Below are 20,992 nucleotides of genomic sequence, written 5' to 3'. Positions count from 1 at the left end.
CCAAGAAGGTAGGAGGGGGCCAGTGTCATAACTCTGCCATTGTTACAACCAGGTTACTGCCGATGTGGGCATGGCAGGAAATCACTTTGCTCAGGAGGGGTGTCTGTCGAACTACCCCTGGGAGATGAGGTGGAAATGGGATTCTAAATGTTTCAGAAGAGCCTCAGCAGATCCACAGATCTCATGAAGTTAGCTTGCTTCTTTGATGGCTCTCAATCTAAGCAATAACATGCATAAACTTAAAGTTTTGATCGACAAGCGACATTTTTACAATAATGGATTAGCAAAGTGTTAGAAATAATTTTGAGAACCGAAGTATCTGTGTGGCACCCAAATCATCCTGCATGCCACCAGTGGTCTTTGTGTAAATATGCTGAGGGACACTTGGTTCGACAAAAAGCAAGAGCGAGACCAACCTGGTGACTGGTTAGGAGGGTACTGACTACTGCCCAACTTTGGGTAAGACCTAGCGCAGGCCTGGGCTAAGGTGCTGGTATGAACTGAAAGGTTGTGGAGGAAAAGAAGAGGCAAGAGCTGTGTCTAGAAAGGACCTCGAAGGCTAGTTTGTATTTTACTTGGGAGCAGATGAAGAGCCACGGATGAATGGCAGGGGATTCCATGAGTAAAGTACCGTGTGAGAAAGCCTTGAGATGTAGAAGTGTAAGGGACAGATTATGGCAAGGAGAGACTGGACACGAACAAAGTGGCACTTGCAGTAAAGGCATGGGGTGATGAAGGCCTGAAATAGGATGGTGACAGGGAAACAGGAGGGAAGAGATGGATGGGAAAGAAATTAGAAAAGGATCATTAGCCCTTTCTCAAAACTCTTCTTATTTTAAGACTCAAATATTCCCTACTGTCTATCACATATATGAGTCATGAAGCCATTATTTTCATTAGGGAAGGAGCGGGTTGCAGGGGGGGTGGGGGGATCTATTCCAAGTGGAAAGTCAAGGTATATTTTTAGCTACATTAAGCCAGCCTTCTGCTGCTCTGCACACTGATGTAATTCCAACATAAAACGTAATCTATAATATTCCCGGGGAACAAATCCAATTCTGGGTCATATAAATTTTCATATAAGTCCATCACAATTCATTCCCAAAACATCTCATTCTCTTTGAAAGCTGGAGCTGCAGCAAGTGATCAAAAAAGAGTCGTTTAAAATGGCTCTGGAATTTCCAGAGATGCTAAATCTAACCTGCCTACGGTGCAGGACCAATCCCCCAAACTTTAAATCAGAGGGAAAGCATTTTATGTTTTAAAAGATATATTCCTCAAAGTTTATCACAGTGTATTAAAGTCAAATGTGAGTTATTACTTACCAAATCTGGAGCTGATGTCTCCTCTTGATTACCCTAGGTAGGCGAGAATAAGTATCTTCCAACCAACATATTTTTTACCTTTTCATCTGCCTCTTGCTATTTACAATAGAGTGAAAAATAATAGCCAAGGAGTGACTTTGCAGGGTTGGACGAAGTGCAAATCCCATCTGACTGTAGCCTAAATTGTATTCCAGGCCCCTGGCAAGTTCTGCTGCATGGAGAAGAATTATGGAAACTGACTTCTCAATAGCTGGATGGGTCCTGGAGGAATAATCAGTGAAAAGTCATCTGATGAACTTTCAGCACATTTGCATTGGCTTAGAACCCAGTGTATATATTATTGGTCACGCCTGAAATTTACTTCTCCCTGCCCTTGCTGGGGCTTTCTGCACGAGGGAGCTAGGCCATGAGCAGGACGCTCTGTGAAACCCTAGAGTGAGCAGAAATTTTATAACTAATACCATTTATACGGGAAAAATCCCTGCCAATTCTTCTGATTTTATCTGTTGTAAACATAACAATTGGTAGTAACTCTAGAGTCCTCCTAGGGGCTGAGAGGAGCGGGAGGATGAAAGGACATCCTTTGGTTTAAAGCTATCTTAGAAGGGTCAGTCTTCTCTGAGGGTGGGGGCAGAATATTACCTAGGTGGTCCATATCAGGGAAGCGTCCAAAAGTTATGTTTCAAGGGCCCTCCCTTCCGGTCTTTGATGTGGTTGGGCTATTAGAAGGCTCCTGCTCCAGAACAGCCCATTATATTGCAAGTATATTCCATGAAAAGTCTTCAGTTTCGTCTGTAACAATAAGTAAGAAGGTCAAGGTCTACAAACAGACTTGACGTCCAACAATCCTGCGCCCCCCCCCCCAATTTACTAGCTAAATGCAGTGACTTAGTAACTAAACCTTTTTCAGCCTCAAGGTTCCTCATCAATAAAATGTGGCTGATAACACCTACCCCATGGGTCACTGTGAGGAATGGAAAAGATAATTCAGCAAAACCCTTAGGGCTGGTTTGGTACCTCCAGTAAACTTGCTAAATTTCAGCTACAATTATTGTTAGCATCACTGCTCAGTTCATTTGTTTCCATAACACATGCGAGATGTCTACATCTTTATTTCTGCAATACTCCACCTCATACCAATTTTTTGAAACTTATCCATTGTTTTTGGACAACCTTTCGTTATTCCCTGCTTCCTCTTCTGGGAAATGAGCACCTCTCTCTACTACCCATATTTCTTTTTTTTTTTTTTTCCTCTCTTTTATGATACTGTACCCTTTTCTCTGAAATTAGTATAATACTTATGATAGCAGGTAATCGTAATAACCACGTATAGGTGCCAGGCACTTCATGAATGTCCTCTCGTGCTTATATCACTAAATCTTCTCAACAACCCCTGAGGAAGGTGCTATGATCCCCATGGTACTGATGAGGAAAGTCAGGCTTGCAATACTTAAACAATTTTCAAATGCCAAGGAAACATGATGGCAGAGTGGAGATTTGGAAGTAGGAGTTTATCTGATTCCAAAGCCCCTGCTCTTATCCACTTAAGGTGTAAGGCAACCATGGCTGAAAGTCAGGTTGGCCAATTCAACACTGTGAGGGGTTAAAAAGGGAGGGCAGTGGGAATGCCTGCCCTCCTGCTTAATCTGATGAGAGGGACTTCAGTGTGACCACACAGAGAGCTTGACACATGCCCTTGTTTTTTCTGGAAAAGAGGGGGACTGCATCATTTCCCACCCAGGAAATCAGAGGGGTGAGCCGCTGTGCAGTTGAGTGACAGAGAATTGCCTCCACCCAGAGAAAGCACCGCATTCCAGAGTGACTGCGGGCAAAGGGGTGTCATAGGTTAGGCAGGTGCAGTGTCCACAAAAACCAGGGCACATTTAGAACCCTCACTCAGAGGGAGGGGAGCAACCAATAGTTCGATCTGCCATAGCCTCACCAGTTGGGAACTCTGGGGAACGGCCCCAGACTCATTTGGCAGTTGACCTTGGGCACTGTTTAGGATACACAGGACATGCTATCATTGCATTAACCAGGTCTCTGTATTTCAAGGGTGATCTGATATCCTTGGCAATACTCCTTGACACAGAGGTATAATGGTTGCCACTTTGCCAACGAGCTCAATCTGCCGTATCTAGATACCGAGGGGTCAGTCGCTAGGGCTCACACCTGTGCTAGGGCATCAGCTTCCTGATCACCAGGGAGTATGCTCATGAGCCAGGATGCAGAAAACAGTGAGGACTGCCTCAGGCTGTTACAGGCAAACCCAAATGTCTGGCCATACTTCCTGACACCATAAGGGCCACTCGTGATCATCCACCCCTCAGCTTCCCCTCAGCTTCCCACTCTCTAAGCCATAGGGTCAATCCTTTTAAAACAGCCCAATTAGGCAAAGGGTTAATGATCAGGGCTATTAACCGCTCTGAGTTCAGCCCCCTGGCTGCTGCGGTTTATTCCTTCCCGAGAAGCTCTCCCTGGAAGAGCCCTGCGCCCACCCCTAAGAGCTGGTGTTCTTGGGGGCATGTATACAGTTCCTGCCCCCTTCCAGAGCTGGAACCAAAAACCCTAGGGGTACTCTTTTTTTTTTTTTTTCTGTGGTCTCTGCCTCAGGGCTTGACCTGTATTTTTCAGAGTCACAGATAGGCCTATCTAACTCAAATAAGGGATTCAGACACGGTGCCATGTGGGGACTAAAAGTATTCAACAACTCTAAAATCCCTACAAACTCTTGGACTAATTTCACATTCTTAAGCGTTGGAGAGGCTTGGACCGTGTCAGTCACAGTTTCTGAGACAACGCGTGTCTTCCCTGACCAAACACCTCCCCTGAACTTGACGGTGGTACCTGGGCCTTGAATTTTCCGTAGGTTTACCGCTCGCTCATCCTCTCCTTCAAAGATGCAAAGGCCGCAGAGCGTCCTGCCTGCCGCAGAGGCCAGCCTTCACGCGTGAGCATTGCCCCAACACTGGGCCCACTGTGCTGATGTGAGGGAACAGAAGAGGCAACAGCTCTTGGGCCACCATCCCGTGTCATTAATTCTTGTTCAGTTCAGTGGGATGATCTTAGTTATCAGAAAACTCCATTTCTCAGAGTCTTTTCCATGAGTCTCCTGGAGGATGAAGCACTCTGCAGGAGCACTTATGCAAAAGTGTTGGAATAAAACAAAAGCTCTCTGATGAGAGCTTATAATAATGCAGTTGACAAGGAAGTTTGCTTATTTCTGTGACGTACATTTAAAACTAAGAACTAGAATTATTGGGGCACCTGAGTGGCTTAGTCAGTTGAGAGACCGGCTCTTGTTTTCGGCTCAGGTCATGATCTCACAGTTCGTGAGTTCGAGCCTCACATCGGGCTCTGCAGAGATAGTTCAGAGCCTATCTGGGGAGATTCTCTCTCTCCCTCCCTCTCTGTCCCCCCCCCCCCCCCGCTTGTACTCTCCCTGTTTCTCAAAATCAAGAAATAAACTTAAATTAAAAAAAAAAATTACTGGGGCGCCTGGGTGGCACAGTCGGTTAAGCGTCCGACTTCAGCCAGGTCACGATCTTGCGGTCCGTGAGTTCGAGCCCCGCGTCGGGCTCTGGGCTGATGGCTCAGAGCCTGGAGTCTGTTTCCGATTCTGTGTCTCCCTCTCTCTCTGCCCCTCCCCCGTTCATGCTCTGTCTCTCTCTGTCCCCAAAATAAATAAACGTTGAAAAAAAAAAAATTACTAGAATTATGACTGATAACATCACACCAGGATGTGTCAGATTTTTAGGAAGTTCATATAACTTCTAGAACACATATTAATAACTTCCATGCAAATATTTCCTACGGAAAGTTTAGCATCACTTAACTGACAATGCTTCCCATTTAATGTAATGCATCAAATAAGCCCTAATGAGTTTAAAATCTCTGTTTTAGAAGGAGAAACAAACAAACAAACAAATCTTTTGAAATCTTCCAGAAACGCTCCAGAAATCCCAATGTTAGTTCAAGGTCAACAAGACATCATTTAGAATTTGATTTGGGAGAAGTTTGTCAAAAATATCAAAAGGTTCCTATAACATTTGATTATAGGTCACTGTGAAATAATAGTTCTCCAATTAACAAAAATGACAAAAATTTCAAAGACAAATACAGAAAGTTACATGGTTGAAAAAAAATAATACCTTAGCTCTTTTAATATAGAAGACTGTTTTCATAAGTAATCAAAGGCATGATAAAGACAACATGAAGGATAGGAAATTATTTTGATAAAACACAGAATCTTTGTTTGCTAGACAGATGATTTAAAAGGTAAAGAAAAATCTTTTGCTACTCCATTAAGAAGAGACCAGTATTCCAAGAGGAAAGAGAATTGTCTTACTTTTACTCTAAGTGTACTATTGATGTTAAAGCTTGTTTTTCTTTAAGTCAGTTAAATAGAGCTATTTTACAAATTAATTTTGGCAATACCCCTGGAGGTAGAAAAACATCAAATACACATAACCCATATCCAGAGGCATACAGACAGACAGACAGAGACCCCTTAACTTTCATTCCAGACTTCAGCCCTTGGTGAGGAATCTTATAGAGGCTATGATTAGTCTTGGGGGCAAGAGCTTCCCTAGCAATCTGTATTTAAAAATCCTCTTTTCAGAAAAAAAAAAGGAAGAAGGAAGGAAGGAAGGAGGGAAGGAAGGAAGGAAGGAAGGAAAGAAGGAAGGAAGAAAGGGAGGGAGGGAAGGAGAAAGGGAGGGAGGGAGGAGGGAGAGAGGGAAGGAGCAAAACAGAGTCTCTCCCCACCTCCTTTCTTTTTCCAGTCTCTGTGGGTAGACTTTGGTTACCTCCAGAGGTGTTTACATTTGAAAGACATGATAAGATTTACAACATCAAGAGACAGAGAAAGAATGAAAGTGTTCTCCTAGGGTTTTTTTAGAAGTATATTCTATTATTAGAAGTCTAGGGCAATTGCTATGAAATTTTTGTTTTGTATCAGAGGTCATTTGTTTCCTCCTGGACCACCACAACATCCTCCGGCTCCTTTTCATCACCTTCCCATGGACTCCACCTCCTAGGGTCTTAATCAGACTTTGTCACAAGTGCTCGGACCTTCACCCTTCATCCCACGTGGCGTGAACCCTTCTGGCTTTGCAAAACCACATAGGAAGGTCTCCAACTTACCATCCTACATCCATCTACAGCCCCGAAGCCAGAAGAGCAGGGGACGCTTGTCTGTCTTTCTCTCACCTCAGCTCTTCTTCCAACTCTCTCACCAGAGTTTCAGCCTCTAGTTGGGCATCAGGGGTCAGTCCACTAAGGCAGCCATTTGTTGCCCTCGCCTTGGATCACCTTGGGCCAGGAATTTTCCACACCCACCCAGCAAACCTTAAAAGTTTATATAGAAGCCTTAGCTGGCTTCAATCACATATTCCATCCAGATATCTCAAGGTCACATTCCTATCTCAAGACTCTCTTAGAGGTCAGCTTCTGGGAGCAGGGAAGGAAAGGGGCATGTAGAGTCCAAGGACTGGGGACCAGGGTAAGGAGCAGCTGATTGTCCAGGGTCCGGTTCACAGATCAACAGGCAGTCATGTCCCCTTGAGGACCTCCTCCAACAGAAGCTTATGCCATGTCTAGGGGCACCTGCGTGGCTCAGTCAGTTAAACGACCAGCTCTTGACTTTGGCTCGGGTCATGATCTCAAGGTTCGTGAGACTGAGACCCAAGTCAGGCTCTGTGGTGTCAGCACAGGATTCCCTCTCTCTGTCTCTTTCTGCCCCTTCCCCCACTCGTGCTCGCTGTCGCATCATAAATAAAATAAACCTGAAAACAAAAATAGGAGCCTATACAATATCTAGACATGTTCTAGAAGGAAACTCGAATCATTAGAGATGTCTAAGCCTTTTAATCATAGGGGAGAAAAGAGAACAGACACTCATAGCTACAGCTGAGCACCTACACGAAGCCTTCAGGCGAACACTCCAGCACGTGAAAACGTCTTTCTGAACCTTTTTATTGTATTGCCTGCAATTGCTTAGATATGCACTGCGGATGAGATTTTAATACGGTCCTTCTTTTTGTGGTAAAATCCAATTAAGGCCTTCTTTGGAGTGGGGGCAGAGCCACGTTTTGTGGGGCTTGCTACTTAACACTTGGGAGAATCTTTCTTAAGAACGAAGAATGAAAAATATCTGAATTTTGCCAGTTTATAAGAACATATTAACAGGCCAAAAGGGGCTGAGCACAAGGGAGGATGCGAAAAGCATACGTTTCATCAGCTTCAACGTGAACCCGCTTCTGTCTGGGATACGGTAGCACAGGTCTTTCTTGCAATCCATGGACAGAGATCTAGCTATCAAAAGAACAAGCAAGTTCACAGCTAATCATAAGGGGCCTCGGCAGGGCATTTGCACATGCTAGCACTCTCCTTTGGTGCAGACAGTCCTGTCTTATGCAAAAAGGGCACCGCAAACGTGGCCCGTCGTGCTTCGAAACCGCACACAGCACACAGGCTCCTCTGACAACTTGAGAAGGAAAAGATGCTGTGCCAAGAGGAATCACAGGCTTCATTTCAGGATCCTTCCCCAGGATTCCCCATAAAGGGGACATAATTGCACGTAGTTATTCCAGCAAGCGCTTACAACTAAATTATTCAGTGGGAGCCGAGACTCCAAATTTCAGTTTTGACTTACCCTACTGCTTTCATTTGTTCTTCGACATCTTTAATTTATGGTTGTCTGGAAATCTAATTAGTTATTAATCCTTAGGAATTATGTGCTACAAGCATGATAAGAAACCAAAGAGGACCAAAGGAAAGTGAAAGGAGAAGAGTTAACTGAAAAATGTATTCCTAATGAACTTCTACGTAGATGGGGGGCTTTGCCACGTTCACTGTAACTACGATTAAAGAGCGAGACCCTTCTTCAGTTAAGTCGTGGTATCTCAGCCCTTCCCTAAGACTGCTTAGCGGCACAGTCATTTCAAACAGGTATTGTGAGGAGAAAGCATTCTTCGATCCGGTGGTATCATATTACTCCCTCTTAGAGACTCATGGGGGGTATTGAAGGCTCTGAGAAGTCCTGCAGTAAGAATAACCTGCACAGACATGCTTGGCTCAGCATTGTCCAAACATATGAACTAAAGAAACCAGCCTATTAATAAGGGCAGATCTATCTGAAACCCTGATTGAAGCATTTGTTTAACATTTGGAAAGCGTCATAGATGATGCACTCGGTTGGGTATGGTAATTCTTTGAGAGAGCACAAGACAGTTTTTCAGAGAAAATGAAATGACCCACCCCATCTTTGCAACCACACTGCTTCAAATAGGAATCTGCACCAACGTGGAACATCCATCTGCTTTAGCTCACAGAACTAAGATTTGGAAATCTTTTCAACATGACATCCAACAGAAGATTTTGATTCTGCCACAGGGAAGTAGTGACACCCTCTCTCTTCTTATTTTTCCTTTTGTTTCATGGCATGCAACTTGCTCTTTCCGTCTCCGTACCCCATCCCTCTAAATATACATCGATGCTGTTATTATTTTTTTTTTTCTTTTAACTGCTCGCAGTTTGAGAACCGTAAAAGTGCTCATTTATTGACTGATGTGATTCAGGAGAATCAAACAGAGGCACAACTTTGGGGGTGCCTCCTTCGCATTATGCCATTTCTAGCTTATTCCAAGATGGCTCTACCTTTTTGTCACAATTCTGGCACGCCAGGGGACACGGGATATCCGTTGGCTCTTACAGCAGAGCCAAAATGCTCCCAAAATAATAAAGTAACTGTAGCTTCCATATTGATTAGTTATGTCAGAAATTCAGCTGCATATTCATTAATTCCTCTGAAAAAGAAACGTCTTGACCGCTGAGAAGCAGAAACCCCCACTTCTGGGGTATTGGGATCATCTTTAACCTCCTTCCAGGATAACTCATCTTACACAAGCCACTGAGTACAGAGAAGCGGGTGCAATTTTTATTCTGGGAATTGTGGGATATTTTGTTCTTTGTGGCTCCTGCAAACTTTTCAAAAAGGACTACACAAGTCAATCCATAATGCACATTCCTAATAATCCTTTTCCCTTAGAGAGTCACATAAATTCTCTAACCTTCAGTTTCCTCAGCTGGTGCATGGAGATCACACTCAGGCCTCATAGTTACAATAAAGGTGAAATGAAAATGTGCACGAGAATCATTTGGGAGAGGGGCTGACACAGAGCAAGTATTCACCAAAGAATAATTATTATTTCAAGCCAAAGGCATGAGGAGGACCCCAATGCCCACTTTTCCCAAAAGTGTCCCAGTAAGAGGCACTTTTTATATGCAAATTTCAGTTTCTGATTAACTTGGTCGAGTCTTTCTTTTGTATCATTTACATATAGTTATCCCCCCCCCAAATCTAATTAGTCATTAGTCCTTTGAAATTAGGAGCCATAACCATGATAAGGAACCACAGAATGCTACAGAGAGGGAGAAAGATGGATAGTTGACTATCAAATGTTCATTCACAATGAACTTGTGTGTAGGTAGGATCTAAGCCACAGTGGCCCTAAATTAGCAAGAAATTTGCATCACTAAGAACAGTCCTGCCATTTCCATTACATGGAAACTGTTAGATTATATTTGAGTAAAATTGAGCTAAATTGGGCTAAAATCACATTTGGGGGCCTCACTATAAATTAGCCTGTGAAACCATTGAGATTGAGGTGAAATTTCCAAAAGCTTAGTCTTCATTGGGAAAATGTACAGACCAACAATTCCTTAGTGTTAGCTCCACCCCACTCCAATCTGTTACTTTTACGTCCAACGTCAAAGGCAAGCTCTCCTCATTCCAATTGTACCCTGAACACTCTCCCCCATAAAACACGGTTTAAAGGCCAGCTGCAGTGTGGAGCCTTTTCTCGGAGCCTACGGTTTCAAACAAACGACTGGGCAGAAGCCAGGATCTATATGGGCTCACGAAGACTGTAAAACATTTGGTGCCGAGTGGAAAAAGACGCCTGTGAGCTCTGCCAGACGTTTTCAGCTTTCTTGCACCTGTGCCAAATGTTTTTCAGTTCCCCTACCCCTTTCTTTTGAAGGGGGTGGGGGGGGGAGCAAGGAGTAGGGAGATAAGCAAGCTTTCCGAGGGCATATGCCATAGGAATTGAAAAACTTGTTACCACCATTAGACACTCATTTCCTGCCCAGTCCCCTTTCTGAAGGCAAAATGAGGACTTCCAGCCAATCTTGGTTCTGACATTCTGAGCATTTGAGCCTACTTGACATTCATTCATCCTATCATACATCACAGTGGATTCTGAAGACCACCCTCCCCACCCCCCCAGCCCCAGCCCGCTCCCTGCAGTCTGTCTGAAACCTCTTTCTTGAACTCTCAGTTGAATCACCCCTGCCCATCACAGACACTAAATTGCCAATTATTTCAAGGAAATAATTTGCACGTTGAGACAGTTTGTAACATGCAAAAATATGTGTGGAAGAAAGTATATGTTTCTTAAAGCAAGAACACCCAAAATGTTTTCAGAGGAAAGTGTGAAAATGTCTAAACATAGATGACATGATACAGATCATGAGAAAGTCAATTTGAAATTACCCTGGAACCTTGCGATAATGTTTTCAAAAAAAGGAGATTTCAGGGGAAGGGAGGTCCTTCCCGGACCCAGCACAGTAGCATCAAACATAAAGAGTTCCACAATGGTGTATTTATTCCTATGCATCATTTCAGTTAATCCCACAACTCTGAGTCCCCCTCTCCCCCCATTTACAGATAAAAAAACTCTGAGGGTTAAGAAGATTGAATATATCAACTCATACACCTGGGGAGCAGGGCTTGGACTTGATCCCTAGTCTTGTCTCTGAGCTCTCATGCACTAATAGGCTGGCCATGTTCCTCTGCATGAGAAGCCCCTTCAGCTCTGAGAGTTGTTGATGGAAGAAAAATCACACTTAGAGATTCATTCCTTTGGCTTAAACTTGGATCTCTGTTAAGATATAAATGTTCTCTCAAGACAAAATATACAGCCTCATAAGCCACTTTCTCTTAACAGGAGTGAGAAAATTAAATCCTTGTCTCTGGGCATGTTTCACTAGATAGAGAGGGCAGATGCATCCCTGGCCTGCTGCACATGGGAGTGGAACAAAAGGCCAGCAGCTGCTGAAGGGAAGATGGTACCAAACAAGTCTCTTCAAAGTGTCAACTAAAACTTGTCACACTTGCTTGCTTAATACCTTCGATGTCCCCACATTGCTCCCTGGTAAATTCCAAGCTCCTCACCACGACTTACACCGTGATCCTTGCACAGACCTTCCAGCCTGAGCAGAGCCAGTCAGTTTCCCCAGTACAAGGAGCTTTTTATCCACCACAGGCCATTTGCTTTGGCTGTTCGTTCAACTGGCTAACTTGGATTCACACTTCAGACCAGATAACAAGTTTTGATCTCTTTCCCCTGAAACCTCAATTTCAAGTAGGAAGCCGCTCTTTCTGTTTCTGAGCACCTTTCTTTTCCTTCTTGCTACCTAATTACCTTTGTAACGCCATGGCAGGGAAGGTACGTCTTATAGTCCATAGTACCCTGATCCTGGTAGATAGTCCCTGGTACACAGTTGGAATGGGTTTAATATTTAGTGAAAGAATGAATGGATACAGGGCAGCACAGTCTAATCTGGTATTTCTTGGTTGTTCGGTGAAGAAGAGTACATCTCAAAGTTCAGCTAAGACCTTCAATGTTTGCTTACCTGGACACACTAATGCAATTCAAGGGGATTTATGCCCACGTGGATCTACAAAAGAGACTCTGGCCTGTAAAAAGGTTTTAGATCCTAGAAAACTATTTTCTAAGGCCTAGTGTTATATACCCATATATAATACATACATACATACATACATACATATATATTTGTATTATGTTTGTGTTATATACACTGCCTATGTATATTACGTATATTACATAATATCCACATGATTGCTATTTTGTCATTATTGCTATTGTTAGAGTAGTCCCCATTGGCCTGAAAACTTGCCATCTACCAGGCACTAACCGGACCAGGCAATTTATATATATTATTTAGCTCAAACTTCATTAAAAAAACAAACAAACATAAAACGCTATTACCACATTCATTTCACATACGAGGAATTAGGACTCGGCGCGATGAAGATATCTCACAGAGATGTGTTAGAGCCAGGATTACAAGCTAAGTTCATTCAAAGTCATTTATCTTCGAGGACAAGGAATCTCCACCTCATTACTCCAAGGCGCGACAAAAACACAAAGCCAAACAACAAAAAACCGTCCTCTTTACCCATCTTTTCTCCTCTCACGTGTGCACACACAACATGCACACACGCACCAAGCTTAAGTAACATACCAAAAATCTATGCAGTGAAGAGAGGAAAAGAGAAGAACACGAGGAAAACGAAGGCCACGGGGCTGTCAAAACGGTCTGCCGAGCACCTTGCCGCCACTCAGGAAGTACATCCCCCTTAGAACTTGAGCCTGTCCCTAAACACTTGTGGGCACGGCAAGCCTGTCACTCTGATCCCAGGACTGCACACAGAAGTCCCCTGACCCCAGTCGCAGACAGAACAGAGAAAACTGCAGCACCAGGGGGCAGCTAAGTGAGCTCGGTGAATGGCTGGAAGACAGTTATTCCCGTGCATAAGTAGAGCCCTGCTTAGAAGCAAAGCCATGGGCTGGGAGATAAAGATCCTAGTGCTACTAAGCTCCAGCAAACAGGAAGGCCCTCAAAGTGAGCCCCTGGAGGTCGTCCGGGGGTACTCAGTGTGGGGTGCGGGTGGTCAGTGGAGACAGGGTGGCAGTCCAGGGAAGCAGGGGGGACAAGATGCTGGCCTGCTCTTTCCCTGAAGCCACTGTGGCTCCAGAGTCTTAGGCGCTGGGGTCGCACCTCTGGCTTCATTTACACTCACCCAACAGTCATTCCACACACACCAAAAAGGATTCGCTGAGCACTAGGCTCCGGGGGATGGTGACGGGCCTAAAACTTCCACTTCTAAACAAGAAGGGGAGCAGAAGCTTCAGAAGGGAGAAGGAGAAAGAGGGAAAGGATGGAGGAGAACTCCACAGGTCTAGGATTCTGACAACCCGTCCAGCTTTGACATTCCCAGGTGCACGCTCGCTTACCCCCCTGCATCTGGATTTGCCCATCATCAAAAGAGGGGGTAATGACCCGGCCGCGGTCTTGGCGAGGCCGTTGCGAGGTGGGATTCCGGAGGAAAAGGAATCTGCTCGCTTAAATCTGAAGAGGAAACCGCTCTCTTAGCCGTAAAGTTCTTACACCGGCTCCACGAGCGGCTAAAAAATCATTTTCCCTAGTGAGGTGTCTGATCATTCCTCGCGACCCAATAGGGGAAGATACTAAGGGCGGACCCAATGGTATTTGTAGAACGGGAAATTCCCGGTGAATGCATCCTTCACAGCGCCATGCGCCAGTCGCGAAACATTAGTTCCTTGTCAATTTAACGTATTTTCCTGGGTTGCAGAGACTCCTCCCCTCACAGGCAGAGGTGCATTAGTGGGAGATTTATGCTAATATCTCAGCGGTGGAAATCATGAGGCTCACTATATTCTCATTCGGCCCGAGACGAGTAGCCCGGGTATGTCCTTTAACAGGATTTCCAGGAAGGATACTGCAGCTTAAGAAATGCTGATTTGCTGGCATTTATGTATTCCAGGAAGAGGGCTGTCTTAAGTGTATCCGAGCCCCAGCAGAAAATTATTTTAATGCCCCCTCCTCCCTCCACACGTCTCTAGCATCAGAGAGGAGCAGAAAATATCCATTGGCTACTGAAATGCTGGCACCGGAGAACGGCCTGGAACAGTTTTGAAGAGCCCTCATAAGACAATAGGACAACCCTTCTGGAGAATGGGGGTGCTATACATCCCCAGCAACTGCTCCTAAGATGGCCGTGCCAGCATGTGTAACGGCCAACTGGTTCATCTTGCTAACTATAACGCTCAGCATATGGGGAGGGAGTGTTTATAGATATATACATACACCATACATTTTTCACAGCAAGTACATATAGAGACCATCCAACTGTATATTTTGCAGACATACAAACACGCACATATATTGTCCATATGTTCAAACAATTTTTAAGCTATATCATGAACAAATAAGGCTCTCTTTACAATAAAAGTGGCTAAAGGTAATAGCGGGCACTTTAGAGCAAGTGTTTTCAAAATGAGCAGAAGCGGGCTTCAATCCCAGCCTTACCTTCTCCAGCCACGTATCCTCTTCTAGAAAATGGGATAGCACTGGGATCTTCGGCACAGGATACCTGTGAGGACCGCTCGGGAAGATGCATGTGAAGCATTGAGCACGTTGTCTAGTGCAAGGTAACGTGAGCCGAAAATGTGAGCATTATTACTACGGGGTACCAAACCACGTTGTGACCAGTAAAATCTTGCCAAACCAGAAGTCAAAACAAATGGCAAGATACCATACAGGGCTCATCTGCAGCCTTCAACTTACTGTCCTTCCTTTACTTCTCACCATCCCCCAGCTGCGCACCTTTCGTTGTACTTACGCTATTGTAACTCTCTCCCTTCATTAGATTATGACCTTCTTGAAGTCAGGAACAGTGTATTTTTCATCTTTGTTTTCCCGGCTTCTGGATCCGAGATCGCTTCATTGTAGGTACTCAGTAAATACTGATTGAGCAATCTATTATTGACAGATGCCAGCAAGTGGGAAGCGTCAGATTCTGTCACTCAGGGAGATCTAAGAATGTAAATTACCACAGTAAAAGCTGATCTCCTAAACAAAGAAGTCCAGATGAAGTCAAAGAGTACAAAAGAAGACCCATACTTTCTTCTGACATTTTCTTTCACCGAGGCTGTACAGATGTACATATTCTCTCTAACCTTTTAGGGGAACACCAAAGGACAAGTGGATATGTGACAAAGTCCCACATCATTTTTCTTGCATATACCACCTCGTTAGCACATCATCTAAATGTTCCGTCTTGGCTCTTAAAGATCTTACAGACCCTTAAAAAAACCAAACACCTAAGTGAGGAATTCCTCTGGATATTCTATTTTGTGTTGTGGTGAATTTGGTGAATTCAAATTCTTACCGAAAGTGCAAATCCCTAATGCATGGAGCTATTATGGGTATGCTGAATTTGAGTCTGGGAGCAGTGGCAGAAATACCTCTAGATGAAATGTTCTCTGGGCTGGCAAACAATAAAAAATTAAGCCTCATTATTATGTGCAAAGGTGTTTTGGTGGCCCAATGTAAAGACCCTGAATGGTCAGGACACCTCATTTTAAAATTAGCTCTCTCTCAGTGCGACCTAGGACGCAACTTTGTACCATCAAAAGGGATTTTTATGCTAAGATTTCCTTGTTATTATGGAATAGTCCTGAGAAGCTTACCATATGAAGTCATTCTAAGCCATTAACACCTCATCAGGGATTCATTATCCAGTCATTTGGCAGAGTTTCTGGAGGAGACTGCAGAGGGAGCAGGGTAACAGAAAGAATAAATCCAAATCCTTGGATAATATCTGTGAAGTCAACAGCCCACATTATTATTTTTTGGCACAATAGATTTGTGGACCTGGGTCAGTTTACAAATAACCACTTCCCTTAGGTGGACACTATGAATTGTCTACTCAGATGGATTCCTTCTGCCTCTCCCCTAAAAGAAGTCTAATTATCCGTCAAGTACTTCCTGTATCTCCCACAGCTCATGTGTTTCAAAAGATCCAGGTGAAGTTGTAGGGGTAGAGCCTGATGAGAATAAACCAGTCAAGGTGAAGCAATGCCGTGGGAACTCTGATTGGCCCAAGGGTGGCCAGGAGATCTAAACTGAGCCAACCAGATTGAAAGGAAGAGGTTTTCTTCCTCACTTTCGGTTGGCGTGAATAAGGAAGTGAGGTATCTTGGTTGCCATTGACAGCCACCAGCCACCAGATGGCCATAATTAAATCAATACCATACCTATATTCTTATCATTGGCAGAGAAGAGATAAAAAGAACCCAGATCTCTACTATTATTAAGCCGCTGTGTCAATTAAAAAGCAAACCTATTCATCTCTAGACTTTCTGTTAAGTGAGAGATAATGTTTTTAAATATTTTTTATACTTAAGTCAATTAAATGCCAGCTTCTGTGATATAAAAGAAAAACTACTGCATTAAATGTCCATATTGATTTTCAGATGTAGTTCAATGTGAAAACATTAAAATGTGTATGGGAAGGTGGGGGAGGGGAAGTACTTATTAGAATGGGAGAAATCAGCTATAATACAAAAATAAGTTAGAATTGGCTTGGTTCATGATTTTGAAATTAGAATGTCCAGTTAGGATTTATGATCTATAATGAGAAGTGGTTCCAGCTCAGTGGCTATTCCTTCATAGATGGCAGCCTAAAAAATCTAAGGCCTCGTTGATATTAATTGAGTAGATAATTAAAAGGATGAAAGATCAACCTTCACAAAATTTTTCATTTGTAAGTATATGAATACAATAAAACCAGATCCTAAAAAGAAAAAATAGATATTCTGTTAAGAAGAGTTGAAAAAAAAAAATCTTTTTAGGTATCATGAAGTACCTCTAACTCACATAAATGTTTTTCCTATAATTGCTGTCTACTTACCTAAATCCAGGGCCATTAAATAGCCCTCACCACTTCCAAGAGTGTTTATCTCCACAGCACATCTTCTTTGGTTCCTTTCTTTCCCGTGCGTTCACATACATCCTATTTAGGCTCCACTCTGAGCTTAAGTTTCAACTGCTTCCTAAAGCAAAGAACACTTTCTTTTTCCTTTATTCAGCCATGGCAAGCTCTTTTAAAGATATCAAAAAAGGACTAAATCTACCACTGAGACTTTTCTCGAAAGGTGAAACAGTGGTTGCCCAGAGTAAACAGATGTCTATTCTCACCATGCTCCGGTACCGTCTTACTAAATGCTCCAGTGTAAGAGTGTTTGGTTTAAGCCTGAGAACAAGTAACAAATCCATCCAATCATCCCAAAATATGAGCTTCAGTCAAACAACGGAACCTCATGCGTTAGCTAGGAAAAGTGTGAGAAATGATACTGAGTAGGACACTTTGTAAAAAGAAAGCTCAAGTAATCAGAGAGAGGATGTCATCTAGAGGTTTGCACTTTAATTCTCCTGGGGAGTTCACGTTTGTTTCGTATTTTTTATCTTTTTTGTTCCATCAGCCATTCTGATTCCCCAGATGCAGAAATGTGGACTCTGATAATTATGTTGTGATCCAGCTAGATCATGTCCCTTTAAATGCAGAAAATTGTTTCTTACCCTGAAAAGTACGTAAATATCACTTTTAAGAAAAGATTTTATGAGTATTTAAGGGAAAACAACCCTCTTGTTTTAAAAGTCACATCAGAGAATAAATTAAACAGTTTTTTTTTTACCGAGTTTTTACCTAGATAATGTAATTAACAAGATAGTAGGAACAAATTGTGCAGAATTTCAAGTTCTGTCGTTTTGGCACACAATCACTATAATCAATCAACAACTCAGAGAAAAGTGTGTAGAAAAGATTCTGCAAGAATCATCCAGTTTGAGCATAAATGAATTCTACGATTTACTAAAACCACAGGTAACGTAGTGGTGGGGGAGGGGTGTCAAGGATAATATGCCTACACAGGTGACTTACAAGTTATGATATGTACTTGCTTGTTTAGCTGCAGTGGATTTTGTTTTTTACTACTGTGAAAAATCTGGGCAAATTTTCCCCCACTTACTGAAATATTCCAAATATTAAAAGTGGATTTTGAAAAGGCATGACAAATAGTAGGCTTTCGATACATTTTTTAAGAACTGAGCTGAATTGATCAATGCAGCACCACATCGGCCATGTGACAAAGAGAACAGAGACTATTTTAAAGGTAATTCATGCTGAAAAGTAAGCGGTTGAAGAAACAGTAGCTTGTATTACAATCTATTAAACTCTCAATGCATTAATACAATAGGGTAATAATATCTCCATCAGTCTAAATTTAGGCCGCTTATATTTATCCAAGAAGAAAAATGCAATAGGCTGTTAGTGGTTAAGTATGCGAGCAATAATTTACACATCCTCCTAATCCCTGTATAGGGCTGGATCATCTTCTGTGGATGGTTTCAGTATCTTCAGTAGGAGAGTACCAGTATGAGATTAATTCATGAGGATGCTATGAGGCACACTTCACTAAGAGAAGAAAATTCTTGGAAAATAAAAGTTCCAATGAAGAAGCAAATAACTTAGGTGCAAAACTAATATTCACCCTAAACTGATGTTTTTTTTCACAGGAAGATGAATAACTACTATGGAAAATGTATCTCCATTACCTCATTCCCTCCTTTAAATTAAAAGCTCAAAGGAAAAAAAGAAGAACTCAGATTTAGGAAATGTGCCCAGCTGAACATTCTGAATTTCCCAGATTCCTCTGGGCTGTGATCAGCTACGAGAAATAGTTCCGTTGGATGAGCTTTTAAGGAAAATATCATTATCTTTACAAAGGTCAATCCCTGCCCCCATAGCCCTCCCCACCGCCCTCAGCTCTTTCTCCTTTGTGTTTGTTTAAGTCATTCTTATATGAGCTTCCTACTTGCAGCCAGAGCCACCCCTAACCCAAACATGGGTCTGACATCTTACAAGCTACTTACTGCTATTAAATAGAATCTCTTGAAATCATCTGGATATAAACAAGCAGACGCAAGCAAACTAGCAAAATGAACTTTTTACCCCTTTAAATAATATGAGAGAGCTGGCCGTAGCCGTTTCTTAATGGCCCTGAATTTCCAAGGGCTTAAAAATGAAGCTTTGTTTTCTCTTTCTCATGGATGCAGGTGGGACCATAAACTTTCTAGTGTGACCCAGAGAATTCCCCATGGCTAACAGGAGACTGTCACCTAAAGAGAAAAAGACCACTCGTGAAACAAAGTAACAACTCGGGGAGGAAAATGTGTTTGGGTTCCAATAACTAACTAGCCTATAAGGAATTTAAAAATATTGTACCTGGCCCGTGGTTACCCATTGAATCAAGGCAAAAGATGTAAAATATGAAACTTAAGTGAACAAAGCTTGAGAGAAAGTTCTCTGTAGTGAGAAGCGTATTTCTAAAGGATCAGATCAGCAGTCCAGATTAAATCATTGCAGTTTAGGTAGTATCTCCTTGTCAGAGAAAAATGATCACCTCACTGCGTACTTTTCAAATCTCTTATCTGCACAAACCCAATCACTTAAAATAGAGAAACTTGCAACTTGAAGTTTCTTCAGCTTAATGCTTTCTCCTGCTCTCTAACATGCCAGGTGCTTTCTTGAAATTCATGGCAGAGTCTGGAGAGGTAAATTCATTTATTTTTGAATATCTGGTGATTCTTATTTAGATTTTCTGGAGGAAAGCTTTTGCTTCTTGAAAAGAGAACAGGTTTGAAGCGCTACAGAACAAATTCCTAAATAAACCACAGGAAAGTCACAAAAGAAGAGTATAAACAGCTCTCTCTTTTTAATGAAGGACCGTATTGAAGAAAAAAACCGGGAGTAAAACTCCCTCAAAAGACTATGCCTTTTAAGTTACACCAATGTCTGCTTATTTGGTACTTTTTCAAAATTACTTCAGCCAAAACTAATACTCAGATTTTCCATTTTCTGCAGTGCACATTTTGAAAATGTATTTTTATTTATAGCATTATACATAAAACCTGTAAATGCTCCCAACAGTATGGGTTTGCTATGTCTGAAGATTTAAAAAAAAAAAACAAAACAAAACAAAAAAAAACTGATATTCACAACATCTTCCAGGAGAAATATATGGCAAGGAAGTTAAGTTTTAGGTAACCTTCTAGACATAACTCTTAGGTACTCCCAGATTTACTAGTGATCAATTCTCCACACTTGTGAAAGACATAGGCTAGTCTATCTCTAACACTCTGATAGACAAATTTTACTTTTAAAATTATGATGCTCATAGAGTGTCCTAGGAGAAGAGACTTCTTAATTTGTGAGAAAAGAGTATAGAGGAAAAGTAATATGGGAATTTTTTTCATGTGTGTTTTCTGGACAGCAAGAAAGTAGGCAGTTATTTCTGGAACTCTTGCATTGCATCAAAACATCACAGAGCCAAATTCTGCCCTCCAATGATTTTTTCTTAAAGTTACTTGAGTCCATATGTTTCTAGAAACTGAAATTTTGCTGCATTGCGTTTCAAGGTCTATCTTGCAGGTACTACGCAGGAAGAATGTCTGAAAAATTGAGTTTTTGTTTCTGTACGAGCAGTGTATTTGCGTGTATCCTGAAGCACAATGTCGTCCAAGGCTATGGAGAATTAGGGTTATTGGAAAATAAATTGCAGATGACCAAAACATCTCTGCACTTTGCTAATTTTTCCTACAAGATTTCTCTGTGCACTTGGGAAACTCCAAGAAGACTTCTGAGAACACAGAAAGTCATGTCTAGAGAGTTTTTATGTCTCGCTATCTCTGAAAAAAATTGACAAAGTCTTTTACTATTTCTCGTTTAAAAAATTTTGTCTCTGTGTAGCTAGTGAATAAAATACAAATGTCTATGCGAAGCACCATAAATGTAAAGTAAGGAAAAGGAAAATCTACGCTGCTAGTGATTCTGCGTAAAATTGTTATTTTTGAAAGTCTGGTTGCCAGTTTAATACCATATGGTCATTAATTGTGCAGTATAATGTAAAATATTATATGCTTTTCTGTATAAT

The sequence above is a fragment of the Leopardus geoffroyi genome, chromosome A2 (genome assembly GCF_018350155.1).
Source record: "Leopardus geoffroyi isolate Oge1 chromosome A2, O.geoffroyi_Oge1_pat1.0, whole genome shotgun sequence".
NCBI classification, from domain to species: Eukaryota; Metazoa; Chordata; class Mammalia; order Carnivora; family Felidae; genus Leopardus; species Leopardus geoffroyi.
Note: the sequence above shows the minus strand (reverse complement) of the source record.